Source organism: Mangifera indica, chromosome 2 (genome assembly GCF_011075055.1).
Source record: "Mangifera indica cultivar Alphonso chromosome 2, CATAS_Mindica_2.1, whole genome shotgun sequence".
Taxonomy (NCBI): Eukaryota; Viridiplantae; Streptophyta; class Magnoliopsida; order Sapindales; family Anacardiaceae; genus Mangifera; species Mangifera indica.
Genome location: NC_058138.1, coordinates 699,006 through 711,816, shown reverse-complemented (window position 1 = coordinate 711,816; position 12,811 = coordinate 699,006). Strand labels below are relative to the sequence as shown.

The 12,811-nt window shown below is 38.5% G+C and overlaps 1 protein-coding gene and 1 pseudogene across 1 annotated transcript in view; both read right to left on the bottom strand.

Annotated features, from left to right (window-relative positions):
* The window catches only part of LOC123197094 (protein TOPLESS-RELATED PROTEIN 2-like), a 62,100-nt gene that overhangs the window by 1,899 nt on the left and 47,390 nt on the right, over window positions 1-12,811 (bottom strand). The window lies entirely within an intron of this gene.
* LOC123197156 lies at window positions 1,416-12,762 on the bottom strand (annotated as a pseudogene).

Below are 12,811 nucleotides of genomic sequence, written 5' to 3'. Positions count from 1 at the left end.
TGATAGGTAAGTTTACTGGTATTTAATCGATGACACTAACCAAGATATCCGGACTTATGTAAAGCTCAAAAAGAACATTTTCATTGCACTTTGCATTAGATATTCCCTCAAAACAATTTGACCATTCAACTTCACATATTTGGACAACAAAAGCTTATATTTGGGCACTGTTCGACACCTATCGCTGACTAAGAAACATACAAGCAGAGTATATTTACATGGTAATTCAACTATATTAGAAAATTTTCCAAAGAAAATGCTTGTTGTATGCAGCCATTGATTACCCTCAATGGGTTATGATCAATCTCAAATTGCAGCTCTCATGCTATCTAACAAGGTACTAAGGAAAATATGTTGCTCCCCAAACAAACAAATAGTCAATAGAGCAAGCCCTTAATGATTTGACTGTGCTAGTTTTCTTACTCTCGAGAAAAACTTAAAGCACCTCAAATAAACAAAAGAATAATTAATAGCAATAAACACTAAAATATTGAATTTTATATTAATTTGACTCTAGCTTGTACATCAACCCTTGAAGACATCAATGCACTTAAAGTTTGGGAAAATGCAAGCCCTGTGATTCGATTTTGGTGACCCTTGAGTTTGGTTTTGACTTGCCAGCAACATTCAGCATAAATTATACTTTCACATTATATATCATGCAATGAGCTTTAAATATTCAATAAAACTATTGACTAGATTATTTAGATAGTAATATTTGAGCTTTGACAGTTTTTTAGCAGGGTTTTTTTATATAATAGTGGACTCATGTATGTCTTTTTGTACTTTTGTTGCATATATGTTTTTTTGGGAAGATGGTACATTTCCCTACAATAATAATAATAATAATAATAGTAGAAAAATGATTTCAGTCGTTCTTATGGAATTATACTAACTACCAATTCCTAAAATAAAATGGTAACATTAAGACTTCCCCACTAATAAACTAAGCCAACAAGCATACATCAGATTGTATGGTATGTGTAATAAGTCAACCAAACCAAAATAATATATACATTATCGTTCTAAAAATTACATTGTAATCAAATATAGATTAAAACTAGCAATAAATGGAGCAAACTCTAATTGAATATGTCCTGTGACCAGTTAAACACAAAACTAGCTTCAAAAATTCAGTAAAGAATACGACAATTCAAGGGAGAAACTTCACCTCATCAACTCTGACATTGTATATTTGAATAGTAGAATCCTCCATCCCAGTGGCAATGATATTATTATCTTGGAGATGGAATGCCAAAAAGGTAGCTGCCGGAATAGGGGCATAAACATTGTCATGACCTGAGACACAGTAAGCTATCTCATTTAGTTATATGAAATCTATAAATAGTGCAAAAGAATTATCTCAATCAAGTATTGTTAATCGTATATGAAATATTGAACAGATCTAATTCTAGTTCAAGGGTGATAATGCCAGCCCCTAAAGAGCTGATGTTTATAATTTTATCTTCCCATGTGTTCTTTCTTTAAAAATTACTTTTTTAAAACAAGCTCAAACAATGACATGAGAGGATGATCAACAAACATGCAAGAATGGATTCAGATGGGACCCTACTTTTGTCAATAGCCCTGCTTTCTAACATTCTTATTAATCGAAATCCATCACTGTTGGCTAATATTTTGATACCATTGTAACTCGTTGTAACTGCAAGCAGAGATCCTTCCTTACCGAATCTCAGTCTAGGATTAGCCTGCAAAGAATAGAATTGAATGAACAACTGCTGCATATCTACTGCTAAATACCATTGGTGCACAAGTAAATAGTAAAACTACAAACCAGCAATCCGCCATCTGCATCAACAGATGTCAGCATATTTGTATTGTTTATATCCCAGAATTTAATTTGAAATTCGTCACCAGCCGCCAAGAATCGATTCCGTGTTGTATCAAACTGGACGACTCTTAGAGAACACTTTCTGAAACCAGAAAATGTCTTTTTGATAGCTCCTTCACTCTCATTGCACTCAACTAAATGAGATTCGCATTCTTCACTTGTTCCACATGAGAATAACCTGCGAGATAACATATAGAAGTATTACTCTATTTAGAAGTTGTAAGAATAGTTAAAAATAATGGCACATCAAAAGCAGACAAGTGCCAAGGATCTTTCCATCAATGGCAGTAGAAAATATAAACTGCATATTTCAAGATGGGAAGATGGATAATATGAGATTCAAAGTGATGGTAGCCATCTTATTTCTATCAGTGAGTTACCATATAAAAAAAGGTAATGATACAGATCACCAATACATCATAGGTGAGTTAAAAAAGATTAACCTGAATATTTTCTTTGTGGTGAGGGCAGACTGAATACAAAGGAGCTTCATGGCCTTCAAATGTATACTGCCTGCGTCCAGCTACTGCATCTCATACCTGTCACAGAAGATACAACTCTAAGCATCCCAACAAGCCAAACTCATTAATAGGATGAACATTGCATCGAGGATATATCAGTTATGTTTTCCCTAGAGAAGCAGTTTGTTAGAGCCCCAGTATATGTGAAGAAGAAGAAAGGAGGAAGGAAAGCAAGGTTTAAGGCACGAGCAGAGGAAGACACTGGAAAGCAAGTTATGGTGGCAGAGGGCTGTAATTCTAAAGCAGATGGCAGCACTCCAGAAGCGGCAAAGCCAGCAGACATGCAGCAAAAGCTTAGGGACATGCTGGAAAAGAAGAAAATTATGAAGATATTGGGAGCTGAGCGGCAAAGGCAGGAATTAAGAAATAGGGACCTGGAGATGGAAGGAAGGGGGAATTCATTTTGAAGGAAGTAGAAGGGAATTGGGGAGAGTTCCAGCCTCTCGAAAGCTGGAGAAGTACTGATCTTTCCTGTATTTTTCTTGAATCATTGTAATCGTTTTGGGAGTCTTGGTTATGTTGCTTTTATGAGGAAACTGTTAGTCTTTAATTTAAGAGTGTGTGTTGCTTGATTTTGACTGTAGTAGCAGTGGAAATGAAAGCTGATTTGTCCTCGTTTATTAACACAAATCATTACAACTAAAATACCAATTCTGATTCTGTTCTCCGCATTCTTTTACTGTTACATTAAACAAAGAAACAAACAGCAGCCACAGGAGAGCTTCGGTTCTCCTAGGAACTTTGGGGTCGCACACTTCACGAAGGCAGAAGTCAGCTTGTGCAGTCCTAGTACTCTTCAGGTCTCTAACACAGTTCAAGTCCTTTCAAGATGATACCTTAATAGTTTTATCATCTCCACATGTAACTATACAAAGTTGCTTATTGGGATGAACAAATGCTCCACCAACATGGGCATCAATCTAAAACAATATGTTTTGAAACCGTATGTAGTCATTATTAAGGAAGAACTGATATTCAATATACAGAATTTACTTCTAAGTGCTGTCTTAGTTCTCCGGTTGGATTGCAAGTATATATCTGAACAATATGTTTTGAAAATGCAACGCCTAGACTGATGAGATTCCAGTCAACCCAGCTAACTTCTCCAGCAACGCATCACCTCCAGACACACTACTGCAGTACCCTTCCTACAATCACCACTAATCACCAATCTTCCAAGCGCAATAACAAGAATGTAAATGGCAATACTAAATGTACAAAAATAGAAATGATATATGGAAGAATTATGATTGAAGGAAATCTTGAATTCATTATTGGTCTCTACCATTCCACAATAATAATACCGATACAATCATCAATACAGAATACAAACCTTCCCTCAGCACTCATACAACTCCAGCATTAGAGAGGCTGGATCTCTCCCTAAATTCCCTGTACTTCCTCAATTTCTGCTTAACCCCTTTCGTTTCCTTTCCTGCTCCATAAAATGCTCTTTTCCCTCTAATTCACTTCTATCTTCAGCTGCTGCCATGTCATTCTTCAATTCACCCGTGGTCCCCTTATTCTGTTGAACCGTTAATTATGTTATTGCCCTTTTCTTGAGCTGTTGTGAATCCTGAACTGAATCTGCTTCAACCTGGTGTCGAGCTCCAGAATCTCTGCCACCTGTTGCCCTTCCCTCTCTTCCCTTTGCTTCGGTTTTAGCCTTCTTACTTTCGTAAACTCGGGTCCTAACATAGCCCGGCCCATTGAAAGGAGCAAGGTTGGAAAAAGATGAACCATGTTGTCATAGGATTCCCAGGTATTATCACAAGAAGGAAGACCTCTCCACTTAACTAACAATTCCAATTCACTCTGGCTGGAATATCTATAATCCAAGACATCTTCAGGCTGGACCACCAACTCTAAATCTTCCTGGAGATCCTCTGGTATCTGCTGAGACTCAGAATCAGAACCAAATTGCTTCTTCAACTGTGAAACACAGAAAACAGTATGTATCTTAGCAGATTCTGGCAGCCTTAATTTGTAAGCGACTTGCCCCACTCGATCCACGATCTCAAATGATCTGTAAAATCAAGGACTGAGTTTTTCATTTGGACATGATGCTAACGACTGAAAGTGGTATGGCTGGGGTTTCAGATATACACGATCACCAACCTGAAATTCCCACATATCTGCATTTTTTATCTGCTGTTTGTTTCATCACCTCCTGAGCCCCATGTAAATTGGATTTCAATTCATCCAAAATAAAGTTCCTCGGTTGCATTAATGCATTCACATCCTGAACATTGGATTGGTCATCTGCCCACCGTCCTAGAGGAGCAGGTTCACGGTCAGAAACTGGTTTAAATGGTGACATGCCAGCAGAGGAATGAAAGGAAGAATTATACCAGAATTCAACCAAAGATAACTATTTAGGCCAACTTTGAGGCCGCCGTGCGCAAAAACAGCAAAAATATTGCTCTAAACATTGATTGACGACCTTCGTTTGGCCATCCATTTACAGATGATAGGCCGAACTAAACTTCAACTGAGTCCCTGATATCCGGAATAATTCTTGGCAAGAATGACTCATTAAAAGGCGGTCACGATCGGAAACTATTGAAAAGGGAAAACCAATGAGATGAATGATCTCCTTAATGAAGACAGCTGCAGCATCACGAGCTGTAAATGGATGCCTAATAGCAACGAAATGAGCATACTTCAACAATCTGTCCACCACGACCAAACTAACATTCTGCCACTTAACTGTAGGCAATCCCAAGATGAAATCCATAGACACCTCTTCCCGTATTTTGTTCGGTATTGGCAGAGGCTGAAGAAGGCCTGATACTTCATCCTCTGGCAAACTCCACATTCAGCTGCAAACCTCTGCACATCCAGTATCATTCCTTCCCAGTAAAGCACGGAAGCAAGGTGTTTGAAGGTACAAAAGTAGCCAGAATGGCCACCATAGGGAGAAGAATGGAATTCTGTGAGCAATTGGGGAATAAACCTGGAATACCAACTGTCCCTGATATAACGGAAGACCTCCTCTGAGTGAATAGCCAGTATGCGAATTTGGATTGCTGATAATATCCTGAATAAGTTGCTGCAATCTGTCATCTTTACCAACCTCTTGCAGAATACAATCAACCCCTTGATTTTGACCTGTAGACATGGCCTGCGATGTGGTAGTAAAAGAGGGATTTCAGGACAGCATATCAGGGTTTTATTCTCACAGCTGGGCTTGTAAACTATGTCAAAATCGAATCCAAGCATCTTGACAAGACAACGCTGCTGGTCATGACCGACGATCTTCTGTTCTGTGAGAAATCGTAAACTGCATTGGTCTGACTGAACCTGAAAATGTCAGCCCAGGAGATAATGTCTCCAATTCTGCAGAGCAAGCACGACAGCCATGAGTTCACGTTCATAAACCGACTTCCCCTGATTTCAAAGAGAAAGAGCTTTGCTTAGGTAAGCTATCAGTCGACCCTCCTGCACCAAAATGTGCCTAGCCCCTTACCGAAAGCATCAGTCTCTACTATAAATTGTTTTGAAAAATATGGAATGGCCAACACTGGCCCTGTGATCATAGCTTGTTTCAGGTTCTGAAAGGTTTGCTGTGCTTCATCAGACCATTGGAAAGCATTTTTCTTCAAGAGTTTAGTTAGTGGTTCAGCGATCTTGCCATACCCCTTAACAAATCCACGATAGTAGCCTGTCAACCCCAAAAATCCTCTGAGATCATGTATATTGCACTGTACCGGCCAACCTGCCATGTCTGCTATCTTCTTCGAATCTACCACCACCCCACTGCTGGAAATAATATGTCCAAGATACTCAATATGATCTCTGTTGAATGAACACTTATTCTTATTTAGAATCAGCTGCTGATTTGTTAAAATCCCCAGAACAATCTTCAGATGCTGCAAATGATCCTACTGTAGATGAGTATATCTTTGAAGAAAACCAAAACGAATTTTTGTAAATACGGCCGGACAATGTCATTCATCAAACTATGAAATGTCACCGGAGCATTTGATAACGTAAACAGCATCACCAAGAACTCGTAGTGACCCTCTTGTGTCTAGAATGCTGTTTTTTCTACATCCTCTTCCCTCATAAGGATTTGGTGGTAGCCGAATTTAAGGTCTAACTTCGTAAAGACTGCAGTGCCACTCAACTCATCTAATAATTCATCAATTATGGGAATCGGAAACTTATCCAGAACTGTTACTAGATTAAGCGCAGAAGAATCAACACAAAAATGCCACCCGCCATCCTTCTTTGTAACGAAAATATAATAGGGCTGGAAAATGGACTAATACTGGGTCAAACTACCGCGGCAGTGAGCATATCATGCACAATTTTCTAAATCTCACCTTTCTGGTATTGAAGGAATCGGTACGGTCTTAAATTGGGTGGCTGAGCACCTTCCTGAAGCCAAATAGCGTGGTCATGTCTCCTCATTCCCAAAACAACACTTCGAATTCAGTCAATAATCCTGAAACCTGGGGATGTAAAGGATGGTCCTCTTGATCCGGTTGTAAGTCTCGGGACTCCAGGGCCACCCAAAATCCGTCGCCACCGTCACAAACCAACTTAAACAAGGTTTTGAGAGAAGATTCCAGCTTAAAGAGAGCGGCATTCCCCTTTAGTGCTACACGTTTCCCTTCCCACTAGAGCTTCATTGTGTGTGTCTTCCAGTTGGTCTTCACTTCCCCCAGCTTATTCAACCAGTCGACACCTAATATTGCACCCACAGCACCCAATTTAAATGGCAAAAAATTATGTTTAATCATTATCCCCTGTAGCTGCAGAATAACCTCTTCACATCGGCCAATTCCTCGCACCCTTCGCTCATCACCCAGTACCACGGAATAGTTGGCAGCTTGAATCGGAATCCTTAATTCTTTCACCATCTTCTCAGACAAAAAATTGTGGGTCGCCGCACTATCAATTAAAACCAACACTTTTTTCCCCATCAATTCCCCCATGAGCTTCATTGTCTTCGGTGAATCAATTCCCATGACAGAGCTCGAATTTAGACATATTTCTATCTCTCTGCTATCCACCGGAAGTTCTTCGCTCGCTGTTTCCTCCATTTCTTCCTCACTACAAATCATTACCCCTAATTGGCGAAACCGACACCTGTGACCCAGCGAAAACTTCTCTTCACAGCGAAAACACAAGCCTCTCTCAACCTGGGATCGATACTCTTCGTCGGAAAGTGCCCTCTCTCCTCGGAACTGAAGACGACACTACTGTGATGGTGGTGGGTTTAAAGGTCGGGTTGGTGATCTGGGAGCTTTGGGTTGTGTTTGGTTGAAGCATAGCAATTGGCCTTAATTCATTTAAGCCACGGGTCGGACCCTGTTGCGGATTATGGTCTTGCCTGGCCTGATTGCGTCAGCCTGAAGGAATGGGCGTGTTTGCTGGGCCACTAGTGCTTGGGCAGTTTGGACTTGATTGGGCTCTTGGATGATGGATCCAGCCAGGTCAGGTTATGTATCGTCATCGATTATCAGATTCTTCTCCACTTTTCTGGCTCTGTTAATCACTTCCAGCAGCATCTTGGGATGGAACATCTTGACTTCCATCCTAATTTCATTAAACAACCCGTTCAAAAAGATCGTCTTCATGGTGTCTTCTGTCAATCCGTTGACTGCCGCTGACAGCAGCTCAATCCTACTCTAAAATTCTTGAACAGTTCCGTTTGCCAAAGGGCGAATAACTCTTTTTCAACCGTCTCTCAATTTTTGCAAAAAATTCTTAATTGTTTCCATATTCGATTCTAATTTGTCCATCTAAGTGTTCATGTTTTTCACGTCATTACCTAATTCTTCCACTCCTTTCATTGACTTCACCTCACCCTTCAGGCCTTCCACCCTCGACTCCATCCGAGTCATGCTCTGATACCAATTGGTGAGATTCCAACCAACCCAGCTAACTTCTTTAGCAACGCACCACCTCCAAACAAACTCTTGCAATACTCTACCTACAATCACCACTAATCACCAATCTTCCAAGCACAATAACAAGAATGTAAATGGCAATACTAACTCAATGTACAAGAATAGAAATGATATATAGAAGAATTATGATTAAAGGAAATCTTGTATTCATTATTGGTCTCTACTATTCCAAAACAACAATACTGATACAAATCATTAATACAAAATACAACCCTATCCTCAGCACTCAATACAACTCCAGCATTAGAGAGGCTAGATCTCTCCCTAAATTCCCTGTATTTCCTCAATTTCTGCTTAACCCCTTTCCTTTCCTTGCCCGCTCAATATAATGCTCTTTTCCCTCCAATTCACTTCTATCTTCAGTTGCTGCCACGTCATTCTTCAATGTACCCGTGGTCCCCTCATTCTGTTGAACCGTTAATACTGTTATTGCCCTTTTCTTGAGCTGTTGTGAATCCTGAACTGAATCTGCTTCAACTTGGTGTCGAGCTCGAGAATCTTTGCTTCCTGTTGCCCTTCCCTCTCTTCCCTTTGCTTCTGTTTTAGCCTTCTTTCTTACATAAACTTGGGTCCTAACATAGACAAAGCGCAATTTGATTAAGAGAAAATGTAAGTACACTGAACTAAGTATATGATTCATAGTCACCAGCAAAGAAAGCATATACATACCAAGCATAAGTCTATCTGGCCCCCAAACACTCCTATTCACTGATATCGGAGCATCATTCAACAAAGGCATCTGGCAGTACAAGTTAATTAATGCAGAGACAAGAATTAGTCCATTTTTATCTTCCTAAATTGTCAGTCATGATTAATATTAAAGTGTTCGGCAGTCAAGCCAGCAAGTTTACTAAATCCAACTTTCATAAGTACTAGGGTGGATTCATATGAGTAACAGTTACTACCCACTATTATTAAATTGATTGTCAAGATCACATTGATAAAGGAGGAAGATTTTATGCATTGTACTCATAGGAAGTTAAGATAGTGAATACCTGCGATGGCATTGAAGCAACTGACATGTCCCAAACCTTGAAAGACTTGTGTGCCAGTCTTGCTAGGGATCCGACCTCCCAAAGGCTAATGTCACCAACATTTGTCCCCACTACAGACCGAAAAACATAAATTTCAATTAATAACAAAAAATCTGTGGAAAAAGTCATATAAAATTTTCAGTGACCAAAAATTCAACAGTAACTATTTTCTATTTCTTTACCTAAAAGAATAGTTTGTTGTTGTGGATGGAAATCCATGCTCATGACATTAGATCCCTGATTTAGGGTTTGCACTAGAAAAAAATAGCTATTTTCTATTTTCTATTTTTTTATCTAAAAGAATAGCTTTAGTGATGTCATCTTGAGAATATACATTAGGAGTATGTGCTACACCAGAAAAAGACATCTACAGACACCAAACAATCATTAAAGTGGGAATCAACAAAGAGAATTGCAACAAGCAACTGATATAAAGGTCATTAGAATTTTATAGAAGCAATCAAGCTTTAAAAAACAAAAGATTATCTAACTCATCCACACCTCATCAGACTGGCCAGTGCGGATACACTTCATCAAATTCTCTGAATCAGCTGATTGATAATCTATTCCAGTCATACCTGTTGGCCTGATGTTTCAAAAATCCCAATAAAAATAAACAAATAAATAAATTATAATAATTCAACCAAACATATTAAGCCTAAAGCAGGGGGAAAAGCAATGCAAGCTACGCAATAACAAACATCCTTACCAGCACTAGAAGACTGAATAAGACCAGGGGGCGACAGCAGGGCTAGGTTAAGGAAGGATTACTGTTTGACATCCAACCAGCAACAGCACCAGGAGATGGGGAAACAACAGTCTGAAATGGCTGCACCGTAAGACACATGACAATTGTTATTTGAGCATGAACCAATGTTTTATATGGTAGATAGATGCAAATTACTCACACCATGAGCACCAATAGGCGGAAAAGCACCAGCTTTACGAATTGGTCCCACAACGGGGGTGCTTGTAGGAGGAGGACGAGCTCCATTAGCTGTAGGATTGCAAGAATGATCAGTGAAGAGTGTCTTAATATCAGGATTCGGATGAGGATTCTTGCAAAATTGATGCTGCCAATTTAAACTGAAAAGATTTTAAAAAGAAGCGAGTTTTGGAAAATAACTCTCATCAAGAGGAGGTATATCATCTGCAAGTGTAAAATATATCAAAAACGCAAACCCAAAGTACAACTCAACTAATATATAACATGCCAATAAACATAAATAATTTTAAAATGCATTTTCTAGGTTTTGTTTTCACCAAAAAACCTCGCTGCAGGACAATGGCACAAATGAGAAATTAACTGCTATCAAAAGACTCAAGAAAAACCTCTGGTTTATCAATGTCCTCAGTCGTGAACTTTTGAAGGCTGGGAATGTAAGCTTGTCACGAAACACGGGGTTTGCTTCAATTAGCTTTTTGAGTTCTACAAGCATAATATTACGAGCCAATTTTGTGTCTCCATACTGGAAAGCTGCTCATTTTGCCTGACAACAAATTGCCAACAGAAAAGGTCAAGTGAAAAATTTCATAGCATAACATACCAATTAAAAAGAATGGTGGTGTAGTCACCTAAAGTTATCAAGTGTGAGGAGCTGAGTAATCTCCTTGAAAAGATCTTCACTGAAAGATGCAAAAACCTTAAGGTCCTTGACAAGAATCTCAACAGCCTTCGCTCGATCCTGCCTGATAACAAGAAGGAAAAAATTGGAGCATTATTATGCAGATATGGGTTCAAACTCTTACATAAAAAAACAAAAATTGCTTCTCTTCTAATGAATAAGAATACTATTAGTTTTAACATGTCATGATCACTTTAATCGGTTTAAGATATTGGCACAATGAATCAAAAGTATATTAATTCCCTTTTAAATTATAGTTGTTCAAAAAATGCAAGACTAACAGTGATTTATTTGATATAAAATTCATCAAAGTTTAATAATCCATGGCGTTCAAGTACCCAATTGTCCTGTTTCTGGGCGGTACAAACACTACCATCGTTAAAACTACCACCTGGCTATAAATATAAGAAATAGTTTCATTAGTTCACAAGACTGTTGCATAATTTTCTTGATTGGAGGAACCAAAAAGTGTTCCTATGAGAGTTCACTTTTGCCACCGAGGAGCAAGAAATTATTTACTAAAAGGCCTATCTTTCCATATGAAAAGGGGGAAACCCAAATACCCCACTTCAACCACCCTAGCATGGAGGCTACAACCAATGACATGGCACAAGTTTATCCTTTTCGAAGATGATTTTAAAATCAAATTGAAAAAGGTCCAAATAGTCTAACTATGTTTGATAAGGAAACCACCAAAAATTAGGACTAGTATAAAGCAAAAACACCAGCTATCATAGCCAGAGTCCAAAAACCATAACGTGGATATAAAGGCAAGGTGCACTACAAAAAGTAGAATGAACTGACAGAAGAACCTAAAATCACAGCAATCAATTAAATATCAGAACCTCAGCCACCAGAAAGTGAGAAGGTTTCTGCAGCCACCAATTTTAAATGATTCAAAAAGTGAATTTAAACATATTGTTTAGGAATTTATATCCTGAGTATGTAATCATCTTCTTTTACGTTTCTACAAAAAATTTACAAAGCTAATCCTAAGAATTCAGTATACTGTCATTTTGGAGAATACTTGATGATAAGCATTTGATATAGGTGCACTGATTGATCAAAAAACAGTTGTTGCAACATAACAAATCAATAAATATGATGAAATTAAATAGAAAGGTATTTATGTATGAAAGGACACAACGTACTTGTAAACACAGCCATTGCAATTAAAACTTACCTCTTGACCTCAGGACTGTACCCAATGATGTGGTAACGCATGTCCATGTCATGAATATTTCATACATGTAGCAACTGCATATAGAACAATACATCTGATATAAACAAGATAAGTATGCTGAAGATACCTTCGTGTAAGTATCTACATCTGGATCCGGAACGGTGCCTATCTCCTCTCTTTTACTGACTTCCATCATCATATCTGCACAAGCAGAAAAATAAAAAATAGCTCTGTACCTATCAACTACTAGTGAGAATTGATTAGGTGGCTATGATTTAAACTTCATTGTATCAAATTTAAGGAAGCCTACTTCCTCGTTTTCCAACACCAAGACATTGGGCAGTAAATTCAAGTGTTTCCCTCTGTCATCACAGCAATATGCAGATCTTCTTGGCTTATATAAGCTAACGTTTTCTGGGGAACAAACTCATCCAACCAGTGACCATTGAAGGAAACCTTTCCCCTATTACCCATGAAGAAAACATAGACAAAATTGAGTATATTACGAAATTAAACTAAGATAGCACACAAATACTATAGAGAAGTAAAATAGCAGAAGAAAAAACAAGCAGAACTGAGTAAATTAGGAAATCAAGACGTTAAAAGCAGAGCATTTATTGTAAAGAGAGGGTGTTTTATGAGTTAAAGAAAGAAAGAAAAAAAAGAGAAAAGATG